The 23,650-nt window shown below is 33.4% G+C and overlaps 1 protein-coding gene and 1 pseudogene across 1 annotated transcript in view; one reads left to right on the top strand and one right to left on the bottom strand.

The window, feature by feature from the left end:
* The window catches only part of LOC114256870 (uridine nucleosidase 1), a 240,550-nt gene that overhangs the window by 134,510 nt on the left and 82,390 nt on the right, over positions 1 to 23,650 (bottom strand). The gene's annotated exons all lie outside the window — the stretch shown is intronic.
* On the top strand, positions 18,582 to 19,426 carry LOC114304085 (protein disulfide-isomerase pseudogene; annotated as a pseudogene).

Raw genomic sequence — 23,650 nt, 5'->3', positions numbered from 1 at the left:
CATTAATTGAAAAATCCAAGGAGGGGCAAGATACTTTGATCCACATTGCAATCCTTAATTTAATAGTCTCACACAGCTCCCCAATTTACCAACAATTCCATTTTAAATTAATGAGCTCGTCAAAACAACTCGAGGAGCACAAGGACATTGCAGAAACAGAGTGCAACCAGTGTAATTTTTCAAAACAAAGTTGTGATTGACTTTTGGCAAAGGATTGAATTTGAATTGGTATTTATCTTTCTTGTGAAGAACTGGATTAAAAGATTATAACATGGTTCAATAATTCAAAGTCCTGTAATCACATTATTCTTTAGCAAAGCAGAATAACCTTGGTACAGCAGCAAGTAATATTAAAAAATGAAAACCAGGTTAACTGAATATTTCTGTTTGCACTAAATTCACTGAATTCAAGACAACATAGTTTTCTTCTGTTAATAGTAGACAACCAACAACACTTGATACATTATATTGATCTCAACTCTTAAAGGCCTCAAAACCATAGACTTACTGTATACCTTTGTTCATCACTATAGTGGGAGTTGTAGATAAATAAAAATCACCAAAACAAACCGATGCAAACTTAGCAAAGACCATAATATCATTATCAGATATGTAATTCATATGTGATTTAATGGAGCATGTCTAATCATGATATTATCAAATAGAAGAGGGAAAAAATCAAATTTTTTCGGAGGAAATCAATTTCTACCTGCTGGTATTGCTCATCCGAACCTTCCACTTGGACCGGCACCATGGAGCCATGCACGGGCATCTGAAAAGAGGCATAATTTCCACATCTACGAATCAAATTCACCAAAACACACAGAAAAGAAAAAAATAAATAAATAAAAAAAATCCACAAAATCAAAAACTTGTGATGAAGTATGCATACAAGTAACATTCGGATCGGAATCGATTGGATGATTGGAATTGGAAAGCCATTGCTTCGCATGCTCAACGCAGGGGATGTATAATGAATCCATCGATCCAAACTCTATGGCCTTAATCCAAACCCTAGGAGCAGATTAAGATTGTAAAATAAGAAGAAAAGAAGGAAGAGACGAAACAAAGAGAGAGGGGCTTCCGAGAGAGAGTTCTTCAATGGCGAATCAAGATCTGCAACTCTAAGGAGGAATTATCTGGGAGAGAGAGAGAGAGAGTACCTTCGTGATGTTCAGATATATCGACGGGTTGGATAGATAATACAATTTTGTGGATGGATCAGTCAAAATCAAAACTTAAATACGATAGATACATAACTATATGAATCGAAATCAGTCAAAACTTTAATCGGTAAAGAAAGCAAGCACAATGTCGAAGAAATCTACAAAAAATTGAACGAAGATTACGATATATATATATACATAACTATCTCTACATGTATCGAAATCAGTCAAAAACTTCAGTCGGAAAAGGACTGAATAACCTGAATGTCGATGGGAGGCGAGGCAATGGTGAGTTGTGGTGGCTATGTTCGACGGTGGAAGATTGACAGACACGGTGGTCGTGTGTGATGCTGAGATGAGGGCGGGGCGATTGATTCTGTGTGTGTGTGTGTGTGTGTGAGAGAGAGAGAGAGAGAGAGGGCGAGCAAGAGAGAAAGAACAGTGTGAAGACTAAGGTAGCATTTGGTAGAATTTTTTAAATATGATTTGATAATAGAGTCGTATTTTAAGTTTGTGAGTTTTGGAATTATGATTTGAGTGTGAAAAATTTGTTTGGTGAATGAGTTTTGAAAAGAGTATTAAATTGAGTGAGAATTTTTGATGTGACATATAATATCTAATACAAAAACTTACAACTCATAACCAAACACACAACTCAAAAATCTATTAAAAGCTCATAAAAAAATTTAAAAAAATCCGAAAATATTGTTTTATTAAACATAAAAAAAAGGTGCCAATTGCAAAAAATAAATAATAAATAAATAAATTTGCCATGTTCCGGTTGACCGGCCAGTCAACCGGTCGGACGACTGGTTAAGCCAAATTTTAAAAAAAATTAATTGAAAATCCCGCCTGACACAGAGTTTTTTGTTTGTTGTGGAAATATAATTTGAAAACCCTATCCAAACATGGTATTAGAATGTGTGGGTAGAATTATAGTTTGAAAACCCTTCCGAACACAACCTAAATTTCCCACTAAAATTTTGAACACATTTGCCGACTAACTTTTAGTCACTGAACATAGATTTTTGGTGACTAAATTTTTAACAGCCAAAGATAAAAATTAATTTTTTAATTTTCATTCGGCGACTAAATAATTTTAAGTCAAAACCAACTATTTAGCAAGTAAAATTTTATTTAGTCGCTAAAAATAGATTTTTGCCACTAAATTTTTAGTTGTCAAAGATAAAAATTAATTTTTTATTTTTCATTCGGTGACTAAATAATTTTAGTAGTCAAAACTAACTATTTGGTGACAAATTTGTTTAGTCGTTGAAAATAGATTTTTGGCGACTAAATTTTTAGTCACCAAAGATAAAATGTAATTTTTTATTTTTGGAATTTTTAAAAATATTTAAGAGGCGCAACGTACAATAAAGGGAGATGGACTAGTTACTGTTTGGAATTTTTAAAAATAATTTTGAGTTTTCAATTTGTATTTTTATATTTTTAGTAATTTTTAAAAATATTTTAATCAATTTTTTAAAACTTTTTAGATCCATTTAATCTTGATATATTAAAAATTATAAAATTTATACAAAAATCTTAAAAAAAATTATTGAATACAATAAAATACAAAAATTTATTAAAATGTATTAAAAGAGGGCATGAAGATGATAAAGAGTTTTTTTTTTAGTAGGATAAGAGTTGTTAAAAAAATAAAATTAAATAAATAAATAAATAAATTATTTATAAGATAAGGGAAAATATTTATATATACAATAATGCTATATGTAAACTATAAAAGTGTACAAATAAACTCCTTAATTATAAAAATGTATCAATTGAACCCTCTAATAGAAGGGGTCAAAGTGAAACATATCAATAGTTTAGGGGATTTATTATATATTTTTATAGTTTAGGGGCAAAGTAATAGTTCTCAATTATTTAAGAGGTCTATTTATATGTTTGTATAATTTAAGGAATCAAAATGATATATATATATATTTTTTTTATAGTTTAAGAGATATGTAGTCAATAATCAGCCACGCTTGGAAGTGTTGATTTCAGTGGAGAAGTTAAAAAAAAAGTATTAGAAAGTTCAAAAAATTCAACTCAAGTCAAATTTTTTTTCCGTTCACTCTATTTTATACAATTTTTTTAGTAAAAAGTTAAAAAAGTCATTTTCAAACTTATTTATGTTTTCAATAATGTTACGCATACATAGGACCAAGCACAAAACCAAATACAGAAATTATTCATCTGAATGACCGGCTAGATGACCAAGCACTCGACCAGATGACAAGATGATAACCTCGGACGACAAGACGATAGTCGCGGTCAATAAGATGACAACTATGATTGACAAGATAATAGTTGTGGTCAACAACCTTGTCATCCGGTCAGCTATTTGGTCGGTCGTTTGGATGAACAGTTTGTGTCTGGTTCTGTATTTGGTTCTTTGTGTGCATATCATTATTGTTTTTTTTTTTTACCTCACATTTTAGTCAAAAAGTTACTAAAAAAATCGTTTCCCAAATGGGCCTTATATAAGCATGACTCTTCTAAAGGTTTAATCCTAAGGAGACATCATAAGTTCAATTCTCCCTAAAGGGAATTAAATTAGGAGAAAAACACAAGAATGGGGAGGTGAACTCTTATAAATGTCAATCTAATAAAATTATCTTACGATAGAAACTCCTATATAAAAGAAAACAAGTGAAACAAAATAAAGAATAAATTATACTGACCTTTTTGAGATTAAAAAAAAAATCTACAAATTTAACATAATTATATTGAGGGCTTTTTTAACAAGTTAAACCAAATAAAATTAATACAAAAAATATAAGGACACAAGGATAAGTAATGATAAAGTATACAATTAGTCGCCAAACATAAAAATTAAATTTTATTTCTCATTAGGCGACTTAAATCATTTTAGTAGCCAAAACTAACTATTTGGCGACTAACATTTTTTTTAGTCGTTGAAAATAGATTTTTGGTGACTAAATTTTTAGTCGCCAAAGAGAAAAAGTAATTTTTTATTTTTTAATCAGCAACTAAATAATTTTAATAGCTAAAACTAAATATTTGGCGACTAAAAAATTTCCCGACTAAAAAACAATGAGTAGCTAAATATTATACTTTTGTGATTAAAAAAGTTTTTGGTCATAGGAATGGCAACGGGGCGGGGTGGGGCGGGGCCGGGGATCACCCTCCCCGTCCCCGATCCCCGAAGACCAAAAAATCCCCGTCCCCGCCCCCGATCCCCGACGGGGACACCATCAACCCCCCCGCCCCCGCTCTCTAACGAGGATCGGGTTTCCCTAACCCCGAAAAATCCCCGACCTGTTTTTGTTTTTGTTTTTTTTTTTTAATTTTGTTCAACACAGAAACACAACAAATTTTTTTTTTTAAAATCTGTTTCTTCATGATCATCAACAATCATCAACTTAAAAATAAAAAACTTTAAAAAAAAATAATCTGAAACACAAACACACACACAAACATATCTATCATCATCTTCATCATCAACAACTTGAAAAATAAATAAATAAATAAATAGATCTGAGTGATGATGAACTGGTGATCAACAACAACTTGAAAAAAAAAACAAAAAACAGATCTGAGTGATGAAGTGGTGCTGCGACGGAGGAGGGAGTGCTTAAGCCGTATGCCGTCGTCTAGGTCAAACACCGGAGCTGCGACGGAGGCCGGATAGAAGTGGTGCTGCGACGGAGGAGGGAGTGATGTCGAAATCTGCGGCGGAGGACGGGCAGAGGCTGTGTTGTTCAGATCTGCGGTAGAGGATGTGGTGGTGGAGGATCGACGGACTGAGGCCGAACAGAGCCGCCGCGGCCATTCTTAGGGCTGTGGTTGCGGGGGTTCTGCGAGGAGAGAGAGGAGCCGCCGTGAGTGAGGGAGAGAGAGATGATGGCGATGTGATCCGTTGAGGAGGAGGAGAGATGTGAGGAATGGAGAGAGAGAGAGTAGATCTACTTTATGAGAGAGAGAGTAGATGGAGATGAAATCAAAAAAAGTCTAAATGAATAAATATATATATCTAAATGAATAAAAGATAGGAATGACCGGGGATATATAATATATATATAATATATATATCATTCGGGGGGACCAACGGGGCCGGGGCCGGGGCGGGCCGGGACTGAAACATGTGTCCCCGTCCCCGGCCCGAATATCATCGAGGATTTTTTTTTTATCACCATCCCCGGCCCGTCGGGGGTATTTTCGGGGAATAACCGTTATATTCGGGATCGGGGGGTCGGGTCCCCATCGGGCCGGTTTCAGATTGCCATCCCTATTTGGTCACCAATTCCACAACTTTTGGCGACTAAATTTTTTTTTAGTCACCAAAAGTGCATTTCGTTGTAGTGACTATACATGATTTCAATTGTTTTGTTTTTCTTTTTAGTTTTGTAATTTAAGATTAAAATTTAATTATTTTCATTACTTCATTAATTTCTTAGATTGCAAGAATCTATCAAATTTAATACTATATTTTGTTTATGATTTTAATGGATAAATAATTCAATAAAGAATAAAGTTTAAGATGGTTAAATGTATATTTTGGTTTGTAGTGTCCCACCAATAAGGTAATGCAAGTTTGCCGTTATATTAACAATGTATGTTAATTTTATTTTTATTTTATGTTATGAAAAATAAAATCAATCATTTTAAACATAATACAACTAATTTATCTTGGGCGGAGTAAGAGAAAATCAATTGATTTTATGTATATTATAAAATCATAATAGGTATTAAGTTATTTGTGCATAGTTTTACAAAACTTTTAAATTTACAAATAATACTCTATTTGGTTTGAGTTTTCAAAAATAATTTTCTGAGTTTTCAATTCATATTTTCATATTTTTAATGATTTTTTTAAAGCATTTTTATTTTTATTTTTTAGATCCACGTAATCTTGATATACTTTAAAAGTATAAAATTTGTACAAAAATATTTTGAAAAAATTATTGAATACAACAAATACGAAAATGTACTAAATTTTTTTATTTTTTGATTATTTTTTGATTTATTTATTTTTTTGTATTTGGTGAATATTTTTAGAGTTTTTCATAAATATTATACTATTTAAGTGCATCTAGATTAGATGTATTTAAAAAATAAAAAAACGTTAAGTATATATATATTTACCAAACTAGATTTTAGTTTTTTTTGAAAAAAAGTATTATATTATACTAAACAATTATTTTTTCAATTATATCTATTTAATCAAATTGATAGCATCTATTAAGAATTAAACAAAGGACAAAAACAGTCTATCCCAAAGGGAATGGATCTTTTAAAATGGGCATCAACCCCAGTCATTTTGAAGAGAATGAGTAAGACTTCTTTCCCCTTCAATTCCAGTCTAATTTCTAAAAAAATATTATTAATTAAATTAAATTGATACAATATGAAAAATTAAGATAAAATTGATCTAATTAAAACTATATTTTACCCTATATTTTTTAGTTCGATTCTCCTAATCAAGAGAAACAAATGCCACCTAACTATAGGTTGTTTTGGGAACTGATTATTTTAGTTGAATTTTTTATTTTTTATGAACGTACATTAAAAAGTAGAGAAAACAGTTAACACTTTTTTGTAGTGACTTTTTGACTATTTTAGCGCCAAAACAATTATGTATATGATCCTTTTTTCATGTTAAGGAAAAACTATTCAATGCTCCTAGAGTGTCATGTATTCAGACTCCTTCACTAATCATCATACGCCATGCCCTTTCATGTTTCAATCACCTGACACAAAATCATGAGTCTTCCTTTTTTCAACAATCACAATACGTGAAAACACCATATGGCCATTCTTCAAGAATACCCAATAACCACTCCGTGGCAAGACTACACAAATTTCTACACATATAGGTCGTGGCTCCATAGGATGAAAGGAATTAAAGTATGGTGTAATTGAGTGAGGAGATTACTAATGTACTAGTATTAGGTTAGAGATGTAGGATAAAAAATGTTACTGGATTAGTTATGCTAGAGATAGTATTAATATATAAAATTAATATTTTTAAGTTTTTAGTATTTTCAATATTATAATTATCATTTTTTTTTTTTTGGTTCTAAAAAATATAAATTTTGCTTAACACATTTAAAAATTCACTAAATATAAAAAAATATATTTATAAAAAAATTTAAGTATTTCTTTCACTAATAAATTATTTAAAACATAATAATATTAAAAATGGTCTTTTATTTTCAATTCAAAGGGATTGGATTAGCAAACCCAATTCCCCAATGGGTATGCTAATCCCATTCTTAGGGAGGATCGGTAGTCTAATTGAACTAATAGTCCTACAACATTTTAATACAACCAAATATGATTTTGATGACTCCACTAATTACTCTACTAACCGTATCTCCAATGGATTGCTAAAACACTTGCTATTGCCAAAATATGGCAACTTGGGCAAAGATGAGTTCTCCAATGGCATCCTATAGCAGCTGCCAAATTTGGTATTTGCCAAATCTTGTGTCAAAGTTAGCACAAGCTTTGGTAGCTACCAAATCTGCCAGCTCACCTAAAACCAGCTGCTTTCCTTCCTTCCCTCCCCTCTTCTCTCATCCTTTCCTAGAAAAAACTCCAAAACAAATAATTTAGAATTCACCAATTTGTTTAGGGTGAAGTACCAATAAATCCCAAAATGTGATCTTGTGTCCTTACTTTTTTTTTATGAATCCAAATGTCCCATTAAAGTGAAAATTATACAAAAAGGATAGTCACTTACATGTTTGGATTTAATTTTTTTGGGATAAAATGAGTTTCTCCAAATGTAAAATTACACATTTGGGCAATCTGCACTATAGAGGTTTTGGATTTTCCATCCTTCTGGAACAAATCTCACATTATGAACAAAAATGTAACACTCCAATAACTTAATACTCCAATGTAGCACACTAAAAAACTCTTTGGTGTGCTTTTCTCAAATGTAAGACTCCAATCAATGTAATCCCAAACATAACACTTTAGTGTAACACACACAAAACACCAAAAAACTCCCTCATGTACTTTTTTCAAATATAGCACTCACAGTTTGAAATTATACATTAGCTCAAAGCTTATTAATGCATTTTTATACTTCTTTTGGAATGGTTTGAAGAGTCCCACATCCTTTTTTTAGAGTGCTACAATAGATTGTTACATTTGAAAAAAGTACACTAATGAGGTTTTTTTTGTATTACATTGGAATGTTACACTAAGGAATTTTTTTGGAGTGTTGTATTGGAGTGTTGTATTGGAGTATTACGTTTGGAAAAAAAAACACTAAAGATTTTTTTTGGAGTATTACAGTTTGAAATTATACATTTGTCCAAATTTTATTAAGGAGTTTTTGTACTCTTTTTGAAATGTTTGAAAAATCTCATATTTCAAGTCATTTTTGTATTCTTTTGAAATATTTTTTAAATAAAAAAGATTCTCATATAAAAATCATCCCAAATTTGATTCTCATAGATTATGTGCTTTCTAGCACAAAAGAAAAAAAGAGAATGAAACATAATAGAAACAAGGGTATATAACCGTAAATCTAATTTCCAAATAATATATTAAATCTATATTTCCAAAATCAATGAGCCTAATTGGTCTATAAGAAAATCCTTAGGAATAAATAGATCTTCATTCCTCAATATGAGATTTATAGATAAATTTTTCATTTGTTTATACAAGTTTAGCATTTTTTTTTTTTTTTTTTTTTGCTAGCAAAATTCACCAAAACTTGCTCAACAGATCAGACAACAACAACAATCAAGTAATTTCAAACAAATTTGAAGCAATCTCAAACAAATTTCAAATAATCTTAACAAATCTCAAGAAATCTGAAGCGAATTTTAACCCAAAAAAATACCTGGATTTGAAGATGGTTGACGAATTTCAGATGATTTCAGCATTCTAAAGAGTCGGCTTCATCTTCTTCATTTTCCTCTTCTTCAGAAAGCCAATTTGGATGCTCTGAGTTTCATTTCAAGGGTTTCATCTTCTTCATGAAGTGATTTCAAGGGTTTCGACTTGATTCAATCAAGGGTTTCGGTTTATTTCATACATAGATCGAAGATACAATAGGGTTTCGATTTCAAGGGCTAGGGTTTAGAGAGAGAGATAGAACAGAGGGTTAGAGAAGATGAAGCCGAAATCCTATGTTCTATCGAATAATGCTTTGTGAACTGTGATCCTCATCAATTGATCTTCACCGAAGATGAAGAGAAAGATAAAGAAACATGGGCGTGGTTCTGGGATTGTGTGAGACAGAGATGGAGAGAAAGAGAAAGAAAGAGGGAAGTGGTTGTAGTGATGAAGATCTGGTGGTGGTGGTAGGGAAAAGATGAGGGAGAAAGATGAGAGATTGGAGATAGAGACGACTACTTGCCAACGAAAAGAGTGAATGAGGGAGAAAAAGCAAGGTGGCTGTGAGCCGTTGGATGTGAATGGTGGGGTGGATTTATATTTTTTGTTTTCTAAATTTTTTTATATTTGTGGTCGATTGTAAATATTTAATTTTTTTTTTTTTTTTAAGAAAGAATTTTAAAAAGATCATAAAAGACAAAAAGAAAAAGAAAAAAAGAAAAAAAAAATCACTCAAAAAATTATATCCAAACACCACCTTAAAAATAGGAGGAAAAGTTAATTGGGAATATGCCAAAATGGCATTGCAATATTAGAGTACCATTAGTATAATTTGATATTTTACTACTGTAGCATACTAAATTATAGTTTTGACAATGCTATTCTGACAATTAACATTAGAGATGCTCTAAGTTGGCAAAGCCGCCGCTTTAGGTTCCAAAAATTTGATTAAAAAAAAGTTTTAAAATTTTGTTAACTATTATGTTAGCTTATAAAAAAAAATCTTACTAGAATTTAACGATTTTCAACAAAATTCAGTTATGATTTAAAACTAATAGATGGTTGATGTGGTAAATTATTAAAACTAATAGATAGTTGCTTTTTATCGAAAGAAACCAAAAAACTTACTGATGTGGTGAATTCTTCGAAATTATTGAATGGTTATTTTTTAAATGTATAGATTATATATAAAATACGATTGATTATACTACTTACAGTTGTTATTTTCAAATTAAAATTTTTATATTCTTTAGCATCTTCTGGATACTTTTTCTCAATAAATTTTATTTATAAAAAAAAATCTTATCTTTGCTCAACTATGTTAAATGAAATATTAAATGGATTAGCAATTTTATCCATCAAAAATGATTTGCCTTATAAGTTGGATTATGCGAACTAGATTAGTAATTTTATAGCTAAAAATGCAAGAAGAATGATGTTTAAGTGATTTTTGTTATAGTTTGTTCATTTTTTATTGATACTTTAGTTTAGATTATTTTAATCATTTTTCTTATTGTAATGTATACTATGTTGAAAGGTCCTATGTTGAAAGTTCACTTTGTGTCTCAAAAAAGTTAGAGTTGACCCTGTTACAGGGTGATTATTCAGTAGTTCGTGAGTATGGTCACGTGATACTCTATGGTAGTATGATTGATGGAGACATTGGGGCATTAATTATTTGTATTGGTAATTGAGGAATATGAGGTGGTGAGGGAGTATGTTTACGTAATACTTTGAGAGTGCCTAATAATTTTCCCTGTCAAGATTATTTTGGGTAAAGTGAATGTATGTGGGGGTTTATATATGAAATGAATCTGAGCCATTAATGTAAAATTTTGGATAATTCTGAGTTTTTATGTTTAGGTCTGTAGCATTATTGGATTGAAAAAGTCTGAGTTCTAGATTTAACCACCTAGATTTTTTAGGGTGAGAGATTGTGTGGTGGATATTGAATTTGTGTAGTGTAAGATTCATGTACAAAATAGAGTGTAAAGACCCAAATAAAATAAAAATGTGGTGGAAAATTATTTGAAGGGGACTTGCTCACTTTTCGGTGGGGAAGTGTTTAAGAAAAATAAAATAAAATATAAGAGATAAGTGAGTGTTGGTGTGGGGCTATTAAAAAAAAAATGCTAGAGTGGGGTCAAAAGGGGTGGAATATGATGATGTTTTCGATGGTGAGAGATACAGAGTGTGAAGAAATATTTTTTTTTAGGGAGAAGAGATCAAGGCACATATGTTTTAAAAGATCCAAAAGCCATAACAACTCAATGAGCCTACTGAGTCAACTTCATCTGTGTCTTCTTCAGAAGAAGAAGAACAAGTGAGAGAGGAGAGTGAAGCGAAAACTCTGGTTTATGGGTTGAGATGGAACCCCAAAGGGAGCCTCAGATTAGTAGGTCCCGAGTTTCTCGATGGAGAGCAAGGAAGAGGATGTGAAGCTTAGAGCTAACAAGTTCACAGAGAGCCAACTGTAAATCAGAAAGCATTATAACGCAGCGGAAAAAATATTTAAATCATACCTTTAGATGATAGAACCTCGTGAGTAAATCACGTGCTATCTGAATCTGATCAATCAACCCAGCAATGGAGTGATATTACAGATGAATATCGCCCACACAAGTCACAGTGCAAAATGGCTCTTGATCGTTGTATTTTGGGAGAGAGTCAGTATATGGGTGAGAGACTCAGTATATGGGAAAAACATATGACATACGTTATTCTTCTCTTAATCACCCATATCCCATATTATATCGGATATATAAGATATCTATTCATATCAGTTATATCAGATATATAAGATATCTATATCATCTATCTATATCAGTTGATATGATAAATATAGATATCTTGAGTGGTTATCCAAATAGGTTTTGAATTCAAATTCAAACTTATTTGGATAAGGTTCAAAAGGTTCAAAGAAGGGTCACGCCTCATGGGCGCCTAATTTCTAACATCTCCCACTCGCACATGAGTTGGCATGACACTACCATATCTCTATCTCAATCTCCCAAAAAATAAACAATCTCATACTAGCCAATGCACCGTGCGACTACTGAGAACACATGTATGTGGGAGCTCTATACTAGAAACTCAAAATGAGCCAGCATAGAGACATCAACCCAAAAGGAACAAAAATAGTGTCTCATATACCCCAGACCCATCTAATTACACCGGTCCAAAAAAACATCTCTAATCCCTCAAAAAGAACATGTTTGACCCTCTTAATTCTTGTAATATATTCACACTCAATCCACCTCTCATACAGAGCGATGGGAGTTGCCGGCAATGAATATACAACAGTGGTGTAATACTAGATGATCTTCCCTTTGCCCTTATGTCATTTAGTTTAGGATTGACCGCTTTCCCAGTGATGTCCCTTAAGGCCGAATCATACATGACCACAGGCAACATACCAAAGTAGCAGAACATCAACCCTTACCTTATGACATAGTCAAAAGTCACAAAATGGTACATAAATGAAAGTCATATCAATAATGACATGTAAGACTCATACGGTGAGGAAAACAGGGATCCATTCTCTCACCTCATTACTCGGTCGCCAAGTACATATAGTATGAATACATGCTACGGTGGAGTAACTCTTCCAAAAGAGTGACGTCATACTCGATACACCGTACAGATATTAGTCTAGTCGCTTTCTAGTGCCTAACCCGAATTCTCTATTTGCTCGCCTTCCAAGCGCCAAATGAGATCTCGCATCTGGCTAATCATAATAGGCACAACATGGAAAGTGGGTACTAACATCCATGTTTGGTCCTTAACACGACCTCATCTTGGTTGTAACCAAGGCGACATACATAGTGGATAATTTAAGCCCTTCTTGGCTCCAAATAAAAATAAACCACTAGTCTCATCCTTGCTCGCTCCCAAGCGCCAAAGGCGATTGCTTGTGCGAGTGAGCCAATCTTGCCTGCTGACATCATCATTTACTAATCATTATGACACAAACCATAATAGTGTCAACATCCCATCATCTCATAACAAATAAGTGATCGATTTTAAAAAAAACACAACCACAGTCTGCGCAATTCTAGATTCCAAGTATAAGCCTTATCAGCACCTCTTGCGATAAGCATATACAACGGAATCCACCATTTGCGCCTCACATGAAGTGGTTCAAGATCACTACCTCTTGCACAATTACCTCTCTAAAGATATTTTGGTGACCAATTTGCGTTCATTCTGGATGCGCCCAACTAGCGCATTGAATCTTACAAGGGGCAAATTTATATATTACTAGTAAAGCATTCTATCCACAGTTTAATGAGCAAGGTCAATGTCTAAACAACCCAGTTGACCATTTACCAAAGATAACACTTATCATGTCAAATACGCCCACATAGCGTACTTCAGGCTCCCACAACAACAAAAAATCAAGGAATATAGGTCATCTGTTTCTCCCAAAGACAATCCGATGATTCACTCAATAGCTAAGGCTCTGGTTTTTACCAATAGGTAAGCCAATGGATTTGCAATTTTGCATCTAGAATCATTCTAGGATATTCCTTATGTAAATCATCGAAGACAAACCAAGAATTTTCCCAAAACAATCCCTAAGGATTGTACATCCGAGCATATAAATTACATCACCCATGTCCATCATATCTAAAATAGAGGACTGCCCACCCTAGGTGGCGACAACCTTGTAAATACTTGGCTCATAATGACTAAGGAAAAACTTCTTTTGGACCATTGATCATGCCTCAGTGGTCTTCATCGATCATCGTTGGCCTATTATGGCTTGACGAAATCTAAGAATCACTATTTGGATAACTGTTTTAGGCTGTAAAAGATTTATTGGAACTAGCAACCTTTTTGCGCTCCTAACTTTTCACCATAAAAGCAGAAGGTAAATCCTTACGGATCTACTTATCCAATTCTTTAACGAGAAAGTTGGGTCACAATGTCCACAAATCAATGTTCCGAACTTATGTCAATCATAGCCTAAGTCAAAATAACCTCACTCCCCAGGAGGAAGTCTTCTCATGGCCTACACTTTCCTCAATGGTGCGACTTTTCAGTATCTAGCGAGCCTTATGCCTCAACAATGACTATCCAAATTACGCATAACTTTAAACAGTTTCGCGTCATAATGGAAAGTCAACCAAATTATAGAAATGGTTAATCCTCAAAGACTTTGTCTTAAACTGCGCAACATTAATCCACTTTCTAAAAATAGGGGACTAGAGCCTTTGGCATTATCCTATGCTCTTTATTATCTTGCGGAGCAATCATGAATGTTTCCTTTTCAATCACCCAGTGATGACGTGGAAAATTTTCACATTTGCTACCACGTAACTAAGAATATGGAGAATTCTTCTCTAATGGAGTAATCCATTAGTAGGCACATCGCTCCCATTGTCCCTAGGATATTGGAAATTTCTTTCCATTCTCAACTAGGCTACATAGGGCGCTATGCTTAGAATTCTCTATCTTATAGAGTTCCAAAAACTCTATTCACGTCACCTTTACTAAGAAAACTTTATGTGACTTAGTTACACTCCCACAAAGCTGCTTACCTATATGCACATGACCCGGAGGGTTTACATGATAGCATACAATAATGCACCACGTGACCCTATGTGTTTACAAGACAGCATACAATAATGCGCTATAGAACCCTAGGTCTTAACTTCGCAACCTTATGAGAAGTAAAATAAGGATAAGCTGCTTTGATGGTTACAGTTCGCCCATAAATGGCTCTCTGCTAACCCATTACTTAAATGGAGTGTAAAATCTGATATGAAGGGCACTTAGTTAGGGATATAGGCAACAAACTAAAGTGCAATTCCCAATTGGGAAACATTTTGCGCCATCATCCACCTAACATTAACAATACTTAATTCTTTATCTCTACTACACCATTATGTTGTTGAGTATTAGGAATAATCAATTTTCTAAGCATCCATTTCTCTTCACAGAGTTTTCTAAAATAACTCAAATAGATACTCGCCACCTTGGTCAAAACTAAAAACACGAAAGCTGTTATCTAATTGATCTCAACCTCATATGTGCTATGTCAAAAATCATCTCAAAACTTTTGACTTATGAGAGATCAAATAGTCTTGACTCAGATGCGTATCGTAATCTATAAATGTGTCGAGATTGAGACTTAGCTATCATGCCCTTACACATATCTAGTCACAAATATCATAGTGGACTAAATGCGCCAATACAAATGACCTTCTACGGCTTTTCTACTTACTTATGCGCAACCATTGCGAACAAAGTTACACATTCATCTGAGAGCAGGATGTCACAAGCGAGTGGGGCCCAAGAGGGCCTACTCAAAACTTCCATTCATCTTCTCATTAATGTGATTAAGTATGTTCATGACCAATGTTATAAACTAATTTCAATCATCCTAATGTGTGAGTTCTCGAAGACAAGTTTTAAAGGTTTATGCCCAACTAGGTAATGACTCACGACTAATTCATATTCACTAGATCATAAAAGGATGTCCTGGAGATATCAAGTGTGCCTAAGTCGCAAATTTAACTAGTAAGTGCTAATCCCCTGCACCTTTAAGTCAATTTTATTCTCCATACACTTTAATGCATCTAGTTGAAAGATGATGATACTCCTCTTGCCATATCTATTTTTCGCTTCATAGTTACTTGCAATTAATTCTATTATCCACAAGAAGGAGAGAATAAGCTATCAACTGTGACAGCTCCTGAAGTAACTTAAGCGCGAATTAGGCTAAAGAGTCTAATTCAACACAATGCTTTCACGAGCCATGCGTCAAATTCTTAGAGTCATAACAACCTTGTCGGCCTTGACCTTTTCATTACTATGCTACAACGTTTGCGCTTAGTGGTAAACGTTATTCAAAAAACGTTAGCCTAGCTAAGAAATCATACAAAGAAGCCCCTCCTCATGTCTCACACTCAAGTGTGAAAACAGTAAGTGTCCAGACTTAGACAAGTTGGCAATGCTAATAGATTTTGCAGCCACTAAGCGCTAATCTTTTCACTTAGTGTTAATAGATTTTGCAGCTTCTAAGCGCTAATCTTTTCACTTAGTGTTAATAGATTTTGCAGCTTCTAAGCGCTAATCTTTTAACTTCATGTGATATTTCAACGCACACTATTATAGTGCATGAAATTTTGCTCTATCCAGTCCCAATAATTGGGTAGAGAGCAAAACACTGCTCATACTGGTTACTCGTCTTACACTTAATGACTAATTTATTTAAGCTTGCATTTCTTGGATGACGTGACTCTTGAATGTTACTTTATCCAATGATGTAACATTATTTACAAGTCAAATTACAAAGTCAATCCACGCAGCTCATTAGTCAAGATCATATACAGATCTATTGAGGGCTTACTAATTTCATAACTCCAAAACTCGCCAACCAAAACTACGTAGCGTGCCACTAACCATAGCGCACACATTAGTTTTTATTATGCCAAACAAGGCAATAAAAACACGACGACTTTGAGTCATATTTCTTTACTTTGGCTCAATTAAGATTTGACCAAAAGTCTTCAAGACTTTTGCTCATCTAAATAATGGGATTAGATTGTTCACATTTGAACATCTCTACTAAGTCTAGGTCAACCAAATTAACTTCCATAAGCTAAATCAATATAGAGAGAAATTCGCATTGGGATTAATTTGATTAGCATAATATAATTTTGCCGCAAAAATCTAAATTAAATAGTGACAATATTACACAAGTCGCAAGATCGAAAATCCGCTATGCTCGTAATCATCTCTTGCGCCACAGGTGACAATTATTTAAAATTCAATTTAATTTATGCGCAAAATATTGATTTTCGGGAGTAAATCTACAAAGATTTCTCTCAACCGAACAACCTCCCACTAACTATGGCATGTCTAAAAGCATGATAAAATATTCTAATTCCATACAATAGCATCATAATGTAGATTCACAATCAACTCATGCTATGTCACAATTAATAATGGAATTTAAACAAATAACAATTGATCATGCTATTCTAATTACAACATATTAGAAACTCTAGGCAAAAAATAATAATATGCTGTATTTAATATTCAAATTATGCCATAACAGAAAGTATATCACTTCTGAAATTTTCTGAAATTTTCTGGTATTTTCTGGAATTTTAAATAACTAATAAACACACATAAAATTAGAAATAAATATTTCAGAATCTGATAAAATGCAATAACCATACCAGTAAATAGTAAACTACAACAATAGTCTACAATAAAAAATTCAGCCTCAGAAAATTAATCATGCAACACTAGATGCATTTTAAAGCAGAAATAATGAATTATTATTTCAGGAAAAATATTTTTTATTTTCATAAAATTTTGAAAATTTTACAAAAGATAGAAAATATAATTCTGAATCTAACAATACCAACTATGCTTAAAACGAAGCTATAACGAATTAATTATGACCATTTAACGTGATTCAGAATTCAAAACAGAACAAACAGCGCCTTAGTACCAGCAGCCAAGCCAGCTGAGCTGCGGAGAAAAAACGACATGGCTCAGCACGCGGCTCAGCGGCAGCTCAGAGATGGCTCGGCGGTGGCTCACACGCGGCTCAGCGCACGGTGCGTGGAAGCGCGTTTGAATTGGGTCTGGCGCGTGGAGGCGCGTGAAAGGGCGTGGCAGCGCGTGGAAGCCTCCCACGGCGTCAGGTGGCGCGTGAAGCCCACGCTCTGCCTTCCAGGTTGTTTTCTGGCTCGATTTTTGTACTGTCAGACTCCATTTTCCAAAATAAATACATTTATGGTCTCAAAAATGACATTTAATGGACATAAAAATGAGATGTATCACACTCTCAATCTAATTTTCATGCATATAATGTGTATGTATATTTGTATAAAATTATACACATATTTTATCGTATAAAAATAAGCACGAAAATACCCATATAGGCTCTGATACCAATGTAAATCAGAAAGCATTATAATGCAGCGGAAAAAATATTTAAATCATACTTTTAGATGATAGAACCTCGTGGGTAAATCTTGTGCTATCTAAATCTGATCAATCAACCCATCAATGGAGTGATATTACAGACGAATATCACCCACACAAGTCACAGTGCAAAATGGCTCTTGATTGTTGTATTTTGGGAGAGAGTCAGTATATGGGTGAGAAACTTAGTATATGGGAAAAACATATGACATACGTTATTCTTCTCTTAATCACCCATATCCCATATTATATCGGATATATAAGATATCTATCCATATCAGTTATAGTTGATGTGATAGATATAGATATCTTGAGTGGTTATCCAAATAGGTTTTGAATTCAAATTCAAACTTATTTGGATAAGGTTCAAAAGGTTCAAAGAAGGGTCAAGCCTCATGGGCGCCCAATTTCTAAGCATGGCAGCTCAGATGAACAAGAAGAGAAAGTTCGTAGCTGATGGAGTGTTCTTTGCGGAGCTGAATGAGGTATTGATGAGAGAGCTAGCAGAGGATGGGTACTCCGGAGTCGAGGTCAGGGTCACTCCAATACGCACTGAGATCATCATTAGAGCCACTCGAACTCAAAATGTTCTCGGTGAGAAAGAGAAGGGGATTTTTAGAGAGAGAAAGCTTAACAGCAATGGCATCTAGGTTATGGATATGCATGTTTGTCTTCATTCTCTCTCTCATCGTAGGGACATCTGCTTCTAAAACCGAGTACACATCTGCTTCTAAAACCGAGGACTCAGAGTCGAAAGAGTTCGTTCTGAATCTAGATCACTCTAACTTCCACGAGACTGTTAACAAGCACGATTTCATCATCGTCGAGTTCTACGCTCCATGGTGTGGCCACTACAAGAAGCTTGCTGTAGAATATAAGAAAGCTGCATCTGTACTCAGTAGTCACGATCCTCTAGTCACTCTAGTAAAAATTGATGCCAGTGTTGAAACGAACAAGGGACTTACAAGTGATTTGAGATTAGTGGTCTCCCCACAATTAAGATCTTGAGAAATGGAAAGAAGCATATTCAAGAATACAAAGGACCTCGGGATGCTGAAGGTATTGTTGCTTATTTAAAGAAGCAAAGTGGCCCTGCGTCTGCTGAAATAAAATCCGCAGAAGATGCTAATGCTCTTATAGATGGCGAAAAGATTATTGTTGTTGGGGTGTTTCTAGAATTCTCTGGAGAGAAGTTTGAGAACTTTACAGCTCTTACTAAGAAATTGCGGTCTGACTATGAGTTTGGTCACACATTGGATGCAAAACTCCTGCCTCGTGGGGAATCATCAGTGACTGGTCCTATAGTCAGGTTGTTCAAGCCATTTGATGAGTTTGTTGTTGATTTCCAGGATTTTAATGTGGATGCTCTTGAGGAGTTTGTTGAAGAAGCAAGTACCCCTATTGTGACTCTCTTTAACAATGACCCTAGCAATCAGCCATTTGTTATTAAATTCTTCAACAATCCCAACGCCAAGCCAAAGTGAGGATCTTGGTGAGAGCAACATTTTGATCGGTGGAGATCAAAATCCGGCAAAAATTGAAAAATTGGATTTTTGGCTTGTTTCCTCTTCTAACTTGAGGTAGGGATTTTCTTTGAGTTATATATATATTTTTGCAAGATCTAGATGGTTTTTCGAAATCACCCTTTGATAGCTTCTGAAAATTTATTTTAATTTAAGAAGTTGAACGATTTTGAAAGTGGGTTTGTCTCTTGTTCTTTTAAAATAATCTCATGGGTTTTGATCTTTGTTGATTGAAGAAAAGATGATTTTCGAGAGTTTTCTGTCAAAAGATTTGAGCTGTGTAGTTCGGTGAGAAAACCTAGAAATTGGAGATTTTAAAAGAGATTGCAAATCCATGGATAATATTGTTATATTTAATTTTGTGTGCCAAAATAAATAATGTTTATAAAATTTCTTATTTATATTTGTATAAATGATTAATTTTGTGGATTATGAGAATTGTTGTTCATTTTAGAAATGGTTATTCAAAATGTTGATATAGTCTTGAAATGACTAAACTATTGAGAATATTTGAGAAGAGGAAATTGTGTTATTCTTTGGATGATGAATTGGAATAAAAGTATTTATGTTCATCTTGTGAAATTGGCATATCATTTCATTTTATTACATTAGACTTTGAAGGTTGATTTGAAAACTTGCGTTGAGAAAAGAATGTTGAGAAATAAGTTTTCATGAAATAGTTTTGGGGTAAATATGTTGGTAAGTCTAGATAGGTGGTGTAGAATAAGTTGGCCTACCGGTCCGAGGTGAAAGATCAAAAAATCCGCGCGGATAGGTGTCGAGCCTTCCGGTTAATACCGGTAAAAATGTCAATTTGGTAATACTCGTATAGTCTACTTGCAGACACCAGCCTAGGGATTACCAGAGACGTATTTACTGCTCTTGAAATAAATTGTTAAGTTTTTAACAATTGAAATTGTATGACATCATTGAGCATGATGGTTTTTGAAAAAAATGAAGGTGTGTTTTATGTTCAAAAAGGGCATAGCATGGCACGTGCATTTCATCTTTTGAGACTTGTATAAAATGTATATACTTTGTTAAGAATTTCCTACTAGGCTTTATGCTCACCCTACGGGATTTTTGTGCAGGAAAAGATATGGTGTTTCCGCCTAACTGAAGGTGTGGAAATGTGTGTAGAGAGCATAATGTGCTCATTTACTGTGACTCTGATTGTAAGCCAAGGGCTTTGTATGTGTGGGTTTGAATAATCGTTTTGTGTAACCAGGCTCAAGCCTTGGAAACTTGTAAACCCTTGGAGTTATTTGTTGTTTAATTAATTGTTCTTGGATTAATTATATTATCACATGAAGACTATTTATATCATGTAATGCAAGTATGGAGATTTATTATCAGTTTTGCTTTAAATGCCCATGATTATTGTATTACCATTTGGGCATGAAAATGAGGGCGTTACATAGGGGGTGTTTGATAGCATGATTCAATACTTAAAACTGAATTGATTAAGTGATAATCAATTAAGCTCGTTTGATAACCATAATTGATATCACTTAAAAATTTAAGTGCCTCTTAAAATGTAGGTTAAAACTTAAGAAAAATTTAAGTCATATAAAATTTACTTAATTCTGACTGAATTTACAAATATTAAATATAAATATTGATATAAACAATTATAAACTCATTACCACTACCGCTACCACTGCTACCACCACCATCATGCCCTCGCTATCGCTACCACTACCACTACCACCATGCCACTGCCACTGCCATTGCCATTGCCACCGCCATTGCCACCACAACCACCACCATCATGTCACCACCACTATCGCCACCATCACCACCATCACCACCACCACCATGTCATTGCTACCACTACCACTACCACCACCGCCATCATGCCGTCGCAACCACCACCGCTACTACTATCACCTTCATTACCATTGTCATTATTGCCACGAACATCACCATTATTTTATTACTATTATCATCGCTACCACCACCACTACGTTGCCGCCACCACTATCACTACCACCACTACCACTACCACTACCACTATGTCACACCACCATCACCACCACCATCACAATATAAAAATTAAAAATAATAAATTTCAAATTTTATCTTATACATATCAAATAATTTATTTTTAATTCAGCACTTAAATTTTTATCGAACAGTTTTTCAACTTAAAAAATTCAGCATTCAAGTTTTAGTACTTAATTTTCAGTCTTCAATTTCCAAATTTCAACTTTATCAAACGCCACCTAAATCTGAATCATAAAACAATAATTCTAAATAATTTATAAATTATTAGATTTGAGTTCGTAATAGGGATATTTACCAATAAATCCCATCTCACAAACAAGTACTCCAATTAGTTCCAAATTTTTTCTATTGATCTGTCAAGTCCTATTAGTGGAGAGTTTATTTCTGTGTGGTCCTATTTTTGATTTTGGTAGTATTTTGGTACACAGTGATACATTTTTATTAATGTGATATGTATGACGTGATACTCCAATGTGGCCGGTATTAACGTGACACTCCAATGATGTAACGCTCCAAAAGAATTAAAAAAAAATTAATGTACTTTTTCTAAATGTTGGCGGGTATGACGTGACACTCTAAAACTTTTATTCCAAAAAAAAAAAACTCTTTAATACACTTTTTTCAAATTTGATAACATGACAAGTATGATGTGACACTTCAAAAAAAATAAAAACTCTTTAGTGTACTTTTCTTAAATGTGGCGGGTATGATGTGATACTCTAAAAACAATTAAAAATTAGTTAGTGTACTTTTTTCAAACATGATATATGACACTCCAACGTGGCGGGATGATGTGACACTTTAGAAAAATTAAAAACTCTTTAATATATTTTTTTCAAATACGACACTCTAACGTGACGGGTATGATATGATACTAAAAAACTCTTTAGAATACTTTTTTCCAATTGTGGCACTCCAATGTGACGCACAAATGAGTCATTATATACCTAAAAGGACTAAATGGATCATAAAAAAAAATATAAAATTATGTAGATTATAAATCTAAAATATAAGATTTATTGATCAATCTCCATTCCTAATATTGCTGAATTAAAGTTTGTGGAGCAAAATCGGTTATGTTGTTGGCCCATGGTTTTGTTCAAGAAAACAGTGGGGTATAAACCATGGGCTGGTTTTGTCTTTGAAAACTTGTCCTTTAGAGTAACTGTTTTGTAGAGTGTCACGTGGGTCTTCCTTCAATAATGTACAGATTTGTTTGCTTGTTTAAATATGGGCTGGTGAGGCCAAACTGTGAAGAACTTAATTTGTTAAACCATCCTATTTGATCCCAAGAAGCACATGGGTGTTGGTGATTTTTTTTTTTTTTTTTAACTAGCCCATGGTTGATTATTGTTGTAGTTTGGTAATCGTTTTGCTGGGCCACGACCTGTGCTGTGTATTACTAGATGTACGAAGTGTGTTTTCAAGGTGATTTTATTTGCACTAAAAAATAATAAATATGCTTAATTAAAATGTTAAAATTTTAAATTTTATTATATTTTGATATAAATTTATTAATAAGAGTAATACATATTAAATTTTAAAATAAAATATTATATTGTTTCTCATAATACATCCTAATCACTTATAGGTATTTTTTATATCAAGTCTTTTCATCTTCCTTCTAAAATTTTAATTATTCTTTTTTTTATTCTTTCTTACTTCAAAATTCCAATTCATCCTATCAAAATTTACTGTTGTCATCAATATTATTATTTCTTATTATGTAGTTACTTGTAAATAGAATAAAATTTAAACAAAATCAATGGATAAGAATAATAATTAAAACTGATTTTTGGATCAACCCATCAAAGATGAGGTAGGTATTCACATAAATATTAAAAACACAATATTTATATATTTTTTTAACATAAAAATAAATATTTAAAAATTTAAATAAAACAATCTTGTTTAACACTAGACGGTGGAACAAGCCATCAGAGGGTAAAATCAAACATTATGGCGCTAAAAAACCTAAAACCACTATCCCAAACTAATGAAATGAGGATTTTACCTATTCTACGCACTGCTGGAAAATCTGCTTTTAGCGGCGTTTACAAAACGCCGCTATAGGTACAACAAACGTCGTTAATTCTTTTTGTGACGTTTAATGTCAAGCGCCGATGCTGCGGCCGTCGCTATAGCTTTATGATGTTTAAAAAACGTCGTTATATGACT

This window comes from Camellia sinensis, chromosome 2 (assembly GCF_055761805.1).
Source record: "Camellia sinensis isolate YWXY chromosome 2, ASM5576180v1, whole genome shotgun sequence".
Lineage (NCBI taxonomy): Eukaryota > Viridiplantae > Streptophyta > Magnoliopsida > Ericales > Theaceae > Camellia > Camellia sinensis.
This window is presented reverse-complemented; position numbering and strand designations above follow the sequence as displayed.